Genomic DNA, 12,671 nt, shown 5'->3' with positions numbered 1-12,671 from the left:
ATTGGTTAATTGCAGGTTTGAACTATATACATCTTTAAGTAAACAATTATTACCAGATTTTATCACATACAACCAGAAGCCAATTGACAGTTTTAAAGCTTCTATAAAAAACTGGATAAATACCAAGCTAAATTGCTAAATTGACAGCTGTTTTGTTTACTGCAATTAAAGTTTTTGCAAATTTAATCTGAATTTTAATGGTAGCCAATGACCAATATTTTGACTCTAGATTTGTAATATCTTTAATATATATATAGAGACCAAACTTCACTACAATAAAGAAGTATAGGTTTAACACAAGCATCAAAAAGCTTGAGGTGAGGTAAAACATTAATGTCTTCAGAAAATAACAGTTTTTTAATACAAAATATAGCTTTTGAGGCTTTTTTACAAAGATGTCTCACTGCCTCAGTAAAACTACCAGAGGGTTTACACAGTATACCCAAATATTTATATTCACTCCAATTAAAGTTTTTTGCAAATGTAATCTGAATTTTAATGGTAGCCAATGACCAATATTTTGACTCTAGATTTGTAATATCTTTAATATATACATAGACCAAACTACACTACAATAAAGAAGTATAGGTTTAACACAAGCATCAAAAAGCTTGAGGTGAGGTAAAACATTAATGTCTTCAGAAAATAACAGTTTTTCTAATACAAAATATAGCTTTTGAGGCTTTTTTACAAAGAAGTCTCACTGCCTCAGTAAAACTACCAGAGGGTTTACACAGTATACCCAAATATTTATATTCTGTACAGTGTTCCAAAACATTATCATTAAAAACAAACTTGTCTTTTGTAATTTTTTTACCAGATTTGTTAAAAATCATAACTTTGGATTTGTCAAGATTTACTGTTAAATCCCAAATAGTGCAATATAAACTTAGCTTATCAAGGCATTTTTGTAGGCCATTAGCAGTTTCAGAAATAAGAACTAAATCATCAGCATATAACAGAAATGAAATGTCATTATCATTTAACTTGGGTGGTTCACATGTGGAGTCAGAAATAGGGGGTAAATCATTAATATATAAAGAAAATAATGTGGGGCTTAAAATACACCCTTGTTTTACCCCAACTGTGGCATTAAAAAAATCAGTGACACCTTCAGAGATCTTCACGGAGTACAAAACCATTTTATACATATCTCTCATTATACAGAAAAAGGGACCATCTATGTTGTAATAAGACAATTTGTAAAAGAGAGCCTCTCTGTTAATAGTATCAAATGCCTTCCTGAAATCTATGAAACATGCATATATCTTTTTTGATGATTTAAATGCTTTATCAATTATAGTTTTAAGAGTTAAAACATGATCACTTGTTCGACTTCCCTTTCTGAATCCAATTTGCTCACGACAAATAATTTGATTTCCTTCAAGATATTTTTCAAATCTGCTATATAGAACTTTAAGAAAAAAAATTCCTAAACAATTTGAAAGGGCTATACCTCGATAATTAGATGGATCATTAAAACACCCACTCTTAAAAATGGGCTTAATAAAATTTTCTGTCCATAAAGTTGGGTAAATACCAGACTTAAGAATATGATTTATTTAAAAAATTTACATAAACATCAATATTCATATTACAAGATATTTGCAACATTTCATTTGTAATACAATCTGAACCACTTGCTTTATTATTCTTTAAAGATTGATATAAGATAGAAACCCAACAACACAATAGCCAAACGACATCTAGAAGGTAACATATGCAGTCTTCAAAATTGGATTTGATATGTCAAGCTCTGAATCGTCCCGAGTCTATACAAGTTGTGAATGAATCAAGCAGATTTTATCAACGATCTTCAATCGAAATCAAATTCACCAAATAACGAGGGAAAACAAACGAAGAAAGACAACCACTAACGATTTTTTTCGCACGAAACTGAAACATCGCTGAACTTATTTTTTCCTATCGTGGGTACGATCTTGGAAGACACTTGGTGTAAGTTCAGAATATCAGGTTTTAAAATTAGTTGCTCGACAAAATATGAAGCCCATTTGAAATCGTTTGCCGCACACATATGACAAAAAGCTAGTGGTTGTGACTCTCAGCTGATGTTTTCCAGTATCAATATGCATAAAACCTGATAACCACGGTCTCGCAAGATCGCTCCCTTCTAAGGTTATCTTTTTTAAGTCTCCCCTAAAAAAAAAAATTATTGACTGAATCGATCTTTACCGTGTCCTTAAAAAGGCAGATATGCGTATAATTTTGCACGGTCTCCGTTTCGATATACAGTTTGGAAGTCGCGCTGTACAGGAAGGGTTATAGTGAAATCACGTGATACGAAAATTCAATAGTCCTTTATATCCACTTTTTTTCTTGCCTGAAAAACACAGAAGATCATTGGTTTGAAATAGGAACTGTACCCGGTACCAATATGTATAACGCTTTATACCTGTTCATGATATATGTAATCATTTTTATCATGTTATCAGTCAATGCTTGCCTGCAGCACATACATCCTAAGAAAGTGACTCAACATTAGCAATGTTTGGTATAGGTAGGAATACTTGAACATCATCTAGTGATTTGTCAGATTTGATGTGGTGATGGTTGATTCTATCTACAGTAAGGGAAACTTGTTGCTGTTCTATATGATGAAAATGCTTTAAAAGCAACCACAACGATCTAAATAAAGTACATGTAAACCTTGGATCTAGCAAAGTATATGAGTCTTAATCAAGTCCACGTATACATTTACACGTATAAAACTTTGATTGAGTTCGGAACATTCAAATACGAAATAAAAGATGAATTTTGGTCTGGTTTGCAGGGTTCTATATCAACTCAATTTTCAAACAGTTGCAGACTTTGCATAGAGATTTTTTTCAACCGGAAATATGTTAGCAGAAAATGTTTGATATTTATTTGCATAAGGTCGATTTCTATCCGACGCAGCTCATATTTAATCCACTCAAAGCTACGCTTTTCGTGAATTAAATATGTTAATTCGTTAAAGGCGTGCTATATATATAACTTACCTTAGATTTATTTTGCAAAACATTTTGGAATTTTAGTTCCTCAATGCTCTCCAACTTCTTGCTTTATTAGGCCTTTTTAAATTTTTGATTCGAGGACTTCTGTGTTCACATGAATTATCATTGATATGGTTATAGTAATAGATTATCTGTTTACAAAACTTTGAATTTTCGAAATACTAAGGATGTTCCACCAAAAGGATAGATTACCTGTAGAATACATGTATTTGGCAAAACCTTTCGGAATTATTTGGTCCTTAATGCTCTTCATTCTCGTACTTTATTTGGACTTTTTAACTACTTTTATTTGAGTGTTACTGATGAGCCTTTTGTAGATGAAACGCTATATTTCAAGTTTATAGATTAAGCTAGAGTTATCTCCCTTTTCATATGGAGGTAGAACATTGTACATTATTGTTTTTTTTTCTGTACAGTCGTAGAAGTTCCCAGTTGCCATTACATATTTTCATATTCTTGAATAAATAATAGTTTAGTTCTTAGTTTTTGTATAGATAAGTATACTTCTCGTCGTACTAAGTTTATTACAAACTGCAGACATGTGTTAATTAGGAATTGAGGTTTGGGCTTATGCATATGAGATAGCAACGCAAAGCAAGAATTATGAATTATGTGTTTAAAGAGTTATATGGGGTAAATGAAAGAGACACTAACTTGATATCAAATCTAACCAATACTAGCTTGTATGTAGTTTTTATAGCTCATTAGTCACTGTTGAAATTCTAGAAGGGTCAACACCTTGCACATTTTGGTTAAGGGAATGACAGTATGTGTCTGGTTCTTCCTTCTGTTTTTTAAACGCTATATATTGGTCTAGAAAAAGAGAAGTCAGAATTATATCTTAATTGTTAAAAACATATCCCGACAAGTAGATTTAATAACGGTACCAATTGTTCTGTACCAGATGCTCATTTAGACAATACATGTCTCTTTAATTGCACATTAGACCTGGTTTCATTAACTTCGTAAATAGCGGTTTTCCTCTCCTAATCAGGGATATTTTATTCGCAAATAAGTTAATAATAATTTGCGAAGACACGAACATTTGATATTTTTCTTAAGGAAAACTAAACAAGGTCGTTGCATTGTTTAAAAAATAAAACAGAAATAAATATTTTGTGTAGTAGACAATGTTCGATACCCCGAAATGATTATGGGAAACTAAACGTTGGCGCTTGAATGAACACCAAAAGGAGTTGTATCAGGTTCAAACAGGTTCAGTATCACCTCTTAAGAGGGCATATTGCCATTTGGTAGAGTGTGTTTGAAATGACTGACAGCAAATGAATATAACTGGATGAAAATTATTTGTTTTGTAATGCAACTCTTTTTCTCATCTGAATCAGATTTACTCAAAAACAAAATATCGTTATCTCGTCCTTCAATGTGTGCAATAGGACATCTGAACACGGCAATAATCTTATTTATGATAGGATCTGTTCATTGGTCAACTTTGTCTTCTTTATTATGATTCTAAGATTATAGGTGTCCTCGTGTATAGGTGTTGTTTTCTTTTTATAAAATCGTCCCAATTGAATCAATGAGGCGTGTTTGAAGTTCAATTGACTTCCATTGTTAAAATATCCACAATTAGGCTGGATGCCTAGAATTTCCAAGTAATTTCAAGAACAAGGATTATGATAGGAAGAGAAAATTCAACGGTTATCAAAAATATCAACTGTATAAGCGGGACACTTACTGCATGTTGCATTATAAACAAAACTTATTATCAAAATACAGACGACGTTACATACGTTACAGAGATACATTTAGCGGTAAAAGTTGTTCAAGTTCAAAAGCTTTATTTATAGAGGAGATCATTATACAGAAAACATAAGCTCTATTGAGCTTTTATATCGTCTTATTACAAACAAAACATCTCAAACACGCACGTTTAAAACAAAGCAAGCATGCTAGACACACAAGAGCTACAAACAGCAAAAATTACATTGAAGCATACATATACAATATAAATAACATGAAGAAGTTAAATATGTTATACCATGCAGAAATAATAAAAGTACCATAGGCAACTCAATATTAATAACATATAAAGCACTTTAAAACACATAAGCAATTAAAGCACATTAAGCAGAAATCAAAGCGTGAAAGCGCTGTAAAGGCAGTTAATTACAGGTTGTGTGTATTTTTAGTCCAGTTATATCATTATCTTGTATAGTACAGTGTAGTTATCAGAGGTGGCTTTCAGTATTTAAGATTTAGAGTTCTCTAATGATATTGAACAAGTTTTATGAATGTCTTATTCTGGGCACTATACATGCTATATGAAGGCGATTGTTCTCACTTGTTTATGAACTAGTGCATTATGTCCAGTTTGTACCTTTTTTATCTATGTTTATAGTCAAATACTGTTTAAAATAGCTAGGCATTTTCTTTTTAGTAATAAGTAAATGTTATCAACTGTATTTTATTCAACTTTGCAAATGTGGTTTGTTACTGGTAAGTATGGATGATAGTTGTTTCATTGGCAATCATAACACATCTCCTTATTTATATAATGATCTATATTTAACGACCTCAGGTACCAAAAAAATGTATGTAACTAAACTATGATGGGAAACCTTTGACTTCTTTCTTTTATATAAACTTTTGATTTGGTACCATAGAACTATGTAGAATAAATGTACATTGCAACATGTCAACTCTTTCAATGACAATACTTTTTTTAGAAACTATAAAGTAATTTATGAATGAAAAAAGGAGTTCTTAATTAAGAAATAAACTGATTCGCTGAGCGCAGCTGGATACACCCACAGAGGTCCAACCCTGAACAGTTGGGGCAAAAATGAATACAATATTCAAGCTTGATACAGGTCTGAATTTGGATTGTAATTAAATATTTGACATATTATAGTTTCTGAATAAATGTAGTCAAAGAACTTGAAATCGGTTGTATGAATTGAATTTATATTCAATTAAAGATTTCTTGCTATTGTGCAATACACTGTGCTGTTGTGCAATACTTAATAAATCTGTTGTCAGACTTTAAACAAATAAAGTTCAATTTCTTCTCAATTTCATATTTGAAATTTATGAAAATCAATAGGGAGATTACGTCAATAGCTATAAATAATTCACCAAAGTTTCATGCGAACTGCTTAAAGCATTTTTGAGTTGTTGTCCAAAAACTGGAAAATCCCCCCTTTTTTAATGAATAAAACCCCATAACTCAGAAATGTAAAATCTAAAATTAATAAAATTCTAAAGGGAGCTTACGGATTGATAATTTAGTCTTAGATGCAAGATTTTTTTTATCAGTTGTTAGTGGCTTTGAACTAGCTGTCAGTTACTGCGAGTACTCTCAGATCTGTACTTAGTGTCTTTTTGTTGTTTGGATGTACAACTACCCGGCCACGTCCACTTGTATTTGTATTTATCCATCTGATGAGTTAAGCCTCTTTCAACTGATTTTTATAGGTCGTTCTTATATTGTACTGTTACACCACTGTCCCAGGTTAGGGGGAGGGTTGGGATCCCGCTAACATGTTTAACCCCGCCACATTCCGTCTGTACATGTATGTGCCTGTCCCAAGTCATGTATATCAGGAGCCTGTAATTCAGTGGTTGTCGTTTGTTTATGTGTGGCATATTTGTTATTCGTTCATCTTTTGTACATAAATTAGGCTGTTAGTTTTCTTGTTTGAATTGTTTTACATTGTCATTTCGGGGTCTTTTATAGCTGACTGTGCAGTATGGGCTTTGCTCATTGTTGAAGGCCGTACTGTGACCTATAGCTGTTAATTTCTGTGTCATTTGGTCTCTTGTGGAGAGTTGTCTCATTGGCAATCATACTACATCTTCTTTTTTATATTTACATCAACAGATATGAACAATTCACCAAAGTCAAGGTGAGACAACAAAACTTAGTTGTAAGATATCTGAAATTTTTTACACGGTACGAGTTTTTCTCATTGTTGGAGATTGTACGGTGACAGTAACACCTGTAACTGCTTAAACCCATTTCTTATGCACTTTAGTTCGATAAACTCACTGAATATCATACCACATCTCCTTATTTTTATATGCATTACAATTTATATGTGCATGTAATTGTAAATATATATATATCAGAACAAAATTCATAGCGTCACTTTTATTTATGCATCCTTTGGCACAATACAAGTTCTAAAATTACACAACATAAAACAACTAATGTTATTTCAGATGAAAGTTTTGTTTCAGTTCCATTCATAGGATTTATTAGAATTTTGTATGTTTTGCCAAGTCCAATAATTCGCTCTATGTGCACGTGTTAATTGGAGACTTTTCTACCCTGTACAAGAGTTTTGGAACTAATTCTGTTTCTTTTTTTGAAAAAAGTTAGCAAACAAATCTTGCACATTTAAACCTTTGTCTGCCATCACACTGTCAACTGGATCACATAATTGAACTATTCTACATCTTTCAACTATTTCACAGTCACTGGTACAACCAACATATGCATTAGAGACACAGTTGACTAAACCACCAGGTGTCGAACATACAAGTATTTTCAGTGTTTCTGATTTTATATGTGTAAAGGTTGCCTGAGCTCTAAGAGCTTTAGGTTTTATCACGGGATATTCTGTGCTGTCAATAATAATCCAAGTTGTAGGAAACTTTAATTTGAAGTTGGATGGCGAAAAATACCTGACTAAACCACTAGATGGCCAAGTGTTAGCCTCACGCCACTGTTTAGACATAAAAACAATCCATGTATACACAATATTCTTAACACTAGATTCAATCTAGACAGTTCAAAGTTGGTTGTATAATGCCTCAATTTCATCAAAGTCATAAAAAAACTGACACCCTATCAATTTGAAAATATATGTATCTCAAACAATGTGCTGCTGGACCAAGTGTGGTCAAAACAAATAAAAATTTAGTATACAACTCTAAACCGGTATAAAAATGCATGGCTGTGTCACATGTCTTCATTCCAAAATTCTCTGCTGAAAACATAGGCATTGATGGTGTTTGCGTAATTCCATCTGTGAAGCTCAAAATTAGCTCGGCAGTTGGGGGTGGACAGTCATAAATCCTTTCTGCAGTATGAATGACTTCTTCAGGAAAACCAACTTTACAATCAAAACTTTCCTCTAGATTTCTACTACAATATTCATCAAGTTTAGTTCTTTTGTTTTCACAGGAAACTGCCCTGATTTTTCTTTTTGCGGACGATTCAGTCTCTTGCTTAATCCAGGAAAATAGGCTGGGAATGGCAGTAGACTTAAGTCTCTGTATGGTGGGTTTGCGCCCTGAAAAAGGTTATAAAACATTAGTTTTTTGATAATTAAATGAACTTCCATTAGCAATGTATACTTTGTACTACCTGGCAAAATATTAACTAAATGTAGATTTATTCATTACAATCTGGATAAAACTATGTTTGCCTGATTCAATGTATGTTATGTAAATCCAAAGGACAAACAATGAGAGACTTATGCAACAAACGTGCACTGTTTGTACCTAAATAACCATAATATAGATGAGAGCATGTCATTGTTTTGTTCCTGTTAACATTGTCATTGATATTTTTCAAGAAAGTCTATGAGGCATTACTACATTAGCATAATTACTGCTAAAATAATTCTCAGTATGATATACCTCTTGTAAGAAATCATTATAATTGTAGCAATCACCAAAAAATCTCAAACAGATCACAATGAATCGTAATCCAAAAAATTATGACGTCTTGAATTAACCACCCCCTTTTATTCTAAAACGATAATTGCGGTTGTAAACAGACTTTGGTTTATTCGCATGGCGATTACATATATAACTATATATTTCAAAAAGAAAATAGAGTTTTACCATGAATAGTTTCCTGCACGTAGTCTTTTTCAATAAAATGTGCCTTGCAAACAACAGCTGATTGAGATGCTCAGATGGACTCCACGATTTCATCGTGTTCTCGTCCAATCTGCGTATGGGCCATGGCGTTGATCCAACTTTTCCTTCTTTTTAAGTCATTTGGAAATGCATGTCCTCCTCTTAAATGACATCCAGGTACACGAAAACAAGTACTTGGCATCGTTAGTTAAAAATGTAACTGTAATAGTTGCACAGTGCAGAAAACGGAAGTTGAGGAACAGGATCGGTTACAACGGCGCCACCTTTTCAGGAACGATAATTTGCTACTTTATATAACTGCGAAATAACAATAACGTTAGACGGGTTGACGTGCATAAACAGAAATGCGCTTTAAATTGTATAATATAATTCATGTTCAGTCGACCTTTAATTATTATATCAACGACTGAAATGATTTATTAACATCTAGATTGCAGATAACACTCGAAATTAACCCGACCTCTTTCCACACGGAATTCAAATAATTCTAGTTTGTCAATCGGTTGACTGCTTATAATGCAAAATACAAATATATCAAAAGTTTTTAAAACTAACAAAACACAATGATCGTTTCTCTATTTCCCAATGTAAATGAAATGAAACAAAAAACATTTTATATCACAATAAGAAGAGGAGAAAATTCAACATTTCCGGATCTACTTGGAGCCTAATGAACCCCCACGTAGATAAGTTGGATATCGCGGAATGAAAGATTAACCCGGCAACCAGAAAGGCATTAAAGCACTGCCTTTAAAAAAGCACTAAAAATTAAAGCATTAATTATTTGCAGGCATTGCATTGGCATGAACTACCATTCCAGGTAACAATAAGTTTAGAAAGTTGGTTAAAATTGTTTTCATCTCTAAAACTCTGGGGTAGTTCATTCCATAACTTTGCAGCTGTGTATCTAAAAGAATTGATGCCATAGCTTGTTGTTCTCACCTGGGGCTGTTCAACTGTATTTTTATATCTGAAGGAATATTTGTGATTTTTTATATTAATCAAATCGCCGTGTAAATAAGATGGACTCTTTTTGTGTATAATTTTAAAAGTTTCTATAGCTATTGCTCTTAATCTTCTGACTTTAAGAGGTGGAAGTTTGAACTTGTGTAAAAGATCTTCATATGAGCTATCATAATCCTCATAAACAAATCTCAAGGCTCTCTCTTGGATTTTTTCCATCTTAAATGGTTTTTCTCACTACAAAAATGCCAGGTGAAAGCATGGAACCTTGCGGAACACCTTTGAATATAATTTCAAAATTACTACAAATATTATTAATCTTTACACATTGTTTTCTGTTTTGTAAGTAGCTCTGTAATAAATCTATAAAACTATTTGATAAACCATAAGTTTTCATTTTTAATAATAATAATTCATGCGGCAAACAGTCGAATGCCTTTGATTGATAAGTCCATCAATATTGCTGCAACAAATTTGTTATCGTCCAGTGCCTTCTTCCAATCCTCAATTACTTTAAGGAGGGCAGTTTGACACCCATATCCTGATCTAAATGCAGATAACAGGGGGTTAAAATGTTTTTGAAAAAACTCAGCTAGTTGATCAAAAATAGCACGTTCGTAAACTTTGGATATACTTGGCAACACACTGACTGGGCGATAATTTCCTTTGTCCAGCATATTGTTTTTCTTAAAATAGTGGTCTAACCTAGGCCACCTTTAGCTTATCTGGAAAAACTGAAGTTTTAAAACTATTAGTGTTTTAATAGGACTAATAATTATAGGTTTTGCAAATTTTAGCATTTTGGCTGAAATACCATCATACCCTGTAGCATTTTTAGCATTAAGCTTATCTATTTGCTCTCTGATAAAGTCATCTGTCACAGGCTGACGTGTTATACAGTTATAACAAGGTAATAATTCAGACACGTTTGAGCGAGGAATATAATCAGACATGTCGATGGGGAGGGGGGGGGGGGGGGGCGTGTTTGGTGATAAGCTAAAATGGGCATTTCGGTGAGGTGGACACTTTTGAGGGAATGGCCACGTTGGAGTGTTACACATGTATGGGTTAATGAGATTGAAATTATAAAAAAAAATGTATAAATAAAAAAGGCAATTAGAATAAAAATTTAATACAAAAAGGCAATAGGAATAAAAGTAAAATAAAATAATGTGAGTCATAAAACTGAATTCTAACAGTGTATAATTATATTTGTTTTACTCGTATGATGTTAATTGTTATAACAGTACTAGTAATCAAGCGATTATTAAAACAGTACTACTAATCATGCGAGTATCACAACACATTCCACATAGTCCCAATCTTCTTGTCATTCACTACAACTTTCACGGTGTACTGAAAACGCATGGGTATTAGTCCGTTATTTCCACGTGGTGTTAAATATGGAATACTGTTGATAAGAGTAACAACAAGACAAGCAAACATTAATATGTACTGGTAAGCTCTGCCTGCACAAAATTCTTGAAGCATAAAATTTGTTCGAGCATTTTGAGTCGCTTGTTCGCATTGTTCACACATAACATCTTGATATGTTTGTCTTAAACACGACGGACATAATATCTCGCCAGTTTCATTGGCTGACATTAAAGATGTAGTTTCATTGGCTGACATTAAAGATGTATGAATATTGCATAACCCATTCAAATCTTCTTTTCCTATGAGGAGGAAGGGGGTTGTGTCGATCAGGAATGTCAATACACTGATTTGTGCAATTGACACCAACAAAACATATCGAAACATTTTAAAATCTAATCTGAAAAAGAAAACAAATAATAACTTCAGGATATGCAACATTTATGCAAATATTTTTATTTTGAATGAATTTTCACATTTGTTTTGTATTTGTACAAATATAAATATCAACAGCACATTACCGATGCTAGTTGAAATAAATCCTAAGCACAAACAATAAACACAAACAGACACATTAGTGCAAAAGCAGTCGGAATTGCATAAACTCCAAACGAAATGATATCAAGTCCAACGACAGGGTAGTCATCTGCCAAGAATGCAAACCATGTAATATCACTAACAAGTCATACCCAGCATCTGTCAACTTGCCAAAATCGCTCATGACTTAGGCGGACATATTGACATGGTGGTGAACTAATAACCTTAGGATAAAACATTTCGGTCGTTTCTTCAATATTAACTTCCTGGAGATATTTAAGTGAAAAGTTTATTTTTTAATGAAATAGTCTACATGCTTTGTCATTTGGTATCAACTGAGATACGCTATAACAAACAAAAAAGACTGCTAATAGTACTTACAAATTTCTTAACCATAATTATTCGAATTCTCCTGACATTTAGAGCTATTTGAATTTGAACGTTTTAAAAGGTACATTAAATAAATTGTGAATTCGTCTTCCTCTTTTTACTTGAATGTATGCTTGGGCTTCACCATATTTTAGATATACTAACAGTGTTCATCCGAAAGTTTACGATACGACTATGTTGAAAATTGTAACTTTTATTGAAAATTTGTCCACAAGCTTAATTAAAAATCTTGGAAAGCAACACAAACCTCAATACAAACCTCATCAACAATTAAAAATTGTCATCGTAATGAGCACTATTTCATAACTTACGTTCATAAATGGTTTATATAATATAATACTTAAGCTAATTCAAACATATTACCATCAATTTAATGATTTTAATTTTTCTTACCTTTTATATTTCATATATTAACTGTTCTTGGATGTTCGCAATGCATAGCAATAATGAAGGAAAATAATCACAGGAAAATACATGTAACTAAAAATAGAACAATGGGATTTTCCCAGGTATATTTTGTGTATGCATGACAGTGAT

The 12,671-nt window shown here is 32.5% G+C and overlaps 1 protein-coding gene and 2 long non-coding RNA genes across 3 annotated transcripts in view; 1 reads left to right on the top strand and 2 right to left on the bottom strand.

Moving 5' to 3' along the window:
- The window catches only part of LOC127698474 (monocarboxylate transporter 12-B-like), a 267,985-nt gene that overhangs the window by 163,671 nt on the left and 91,643 nt on the right, over positions 1-12,671 (top strand). The window lies entirely within an intron of this gene.
- Positions 7,114-9,088, bottom strand: LOC127698542 (uncharacterized). The gene is made up of 2 exons (XR_007980880.1): positions 8,832-9,088; positions 7,114-8,275 (listed from the first exon to the last, which is right to left on the bottom strand). It is a non-coding gene; the product is annotated as an uncharacterized LOC127698542 (long non-coding RNA).
- Positions 10,950-12,629, bottom strand: LOC127698526 (uncharacterized). The gene is made up of 2 exons (XR_007980859.1): positions 12,528-12,629; positions 10,950-11,607 (listed from the first exon to the last, which is right to left on the bottom strand). It is a non-coding gene; the product is annotated as an uncharacterized LOC127698526 (long non-coding RNA).

This window comes from Mytilus californianus, unplaced genomic scaffold (assembly GCF_021869535.1).
Source record: "Mytilus californianus isolate M0D057914Y unplaced genomic scaffold, xbMytCali1.0.p SCAF_4, whole genome shotgun sequence".
Lineage (NCBI taxonomy): Eukaryota > Metazoa > Mollusca > Bivalvia > Mytilida > Mytilidae > Mytilus > Mytilus californianus.
The sequence above is the reverse complement of the archived record's forward strand: the minus strand, read 5'-3'. Positions and strand labels throughout refer to the sequence as shown.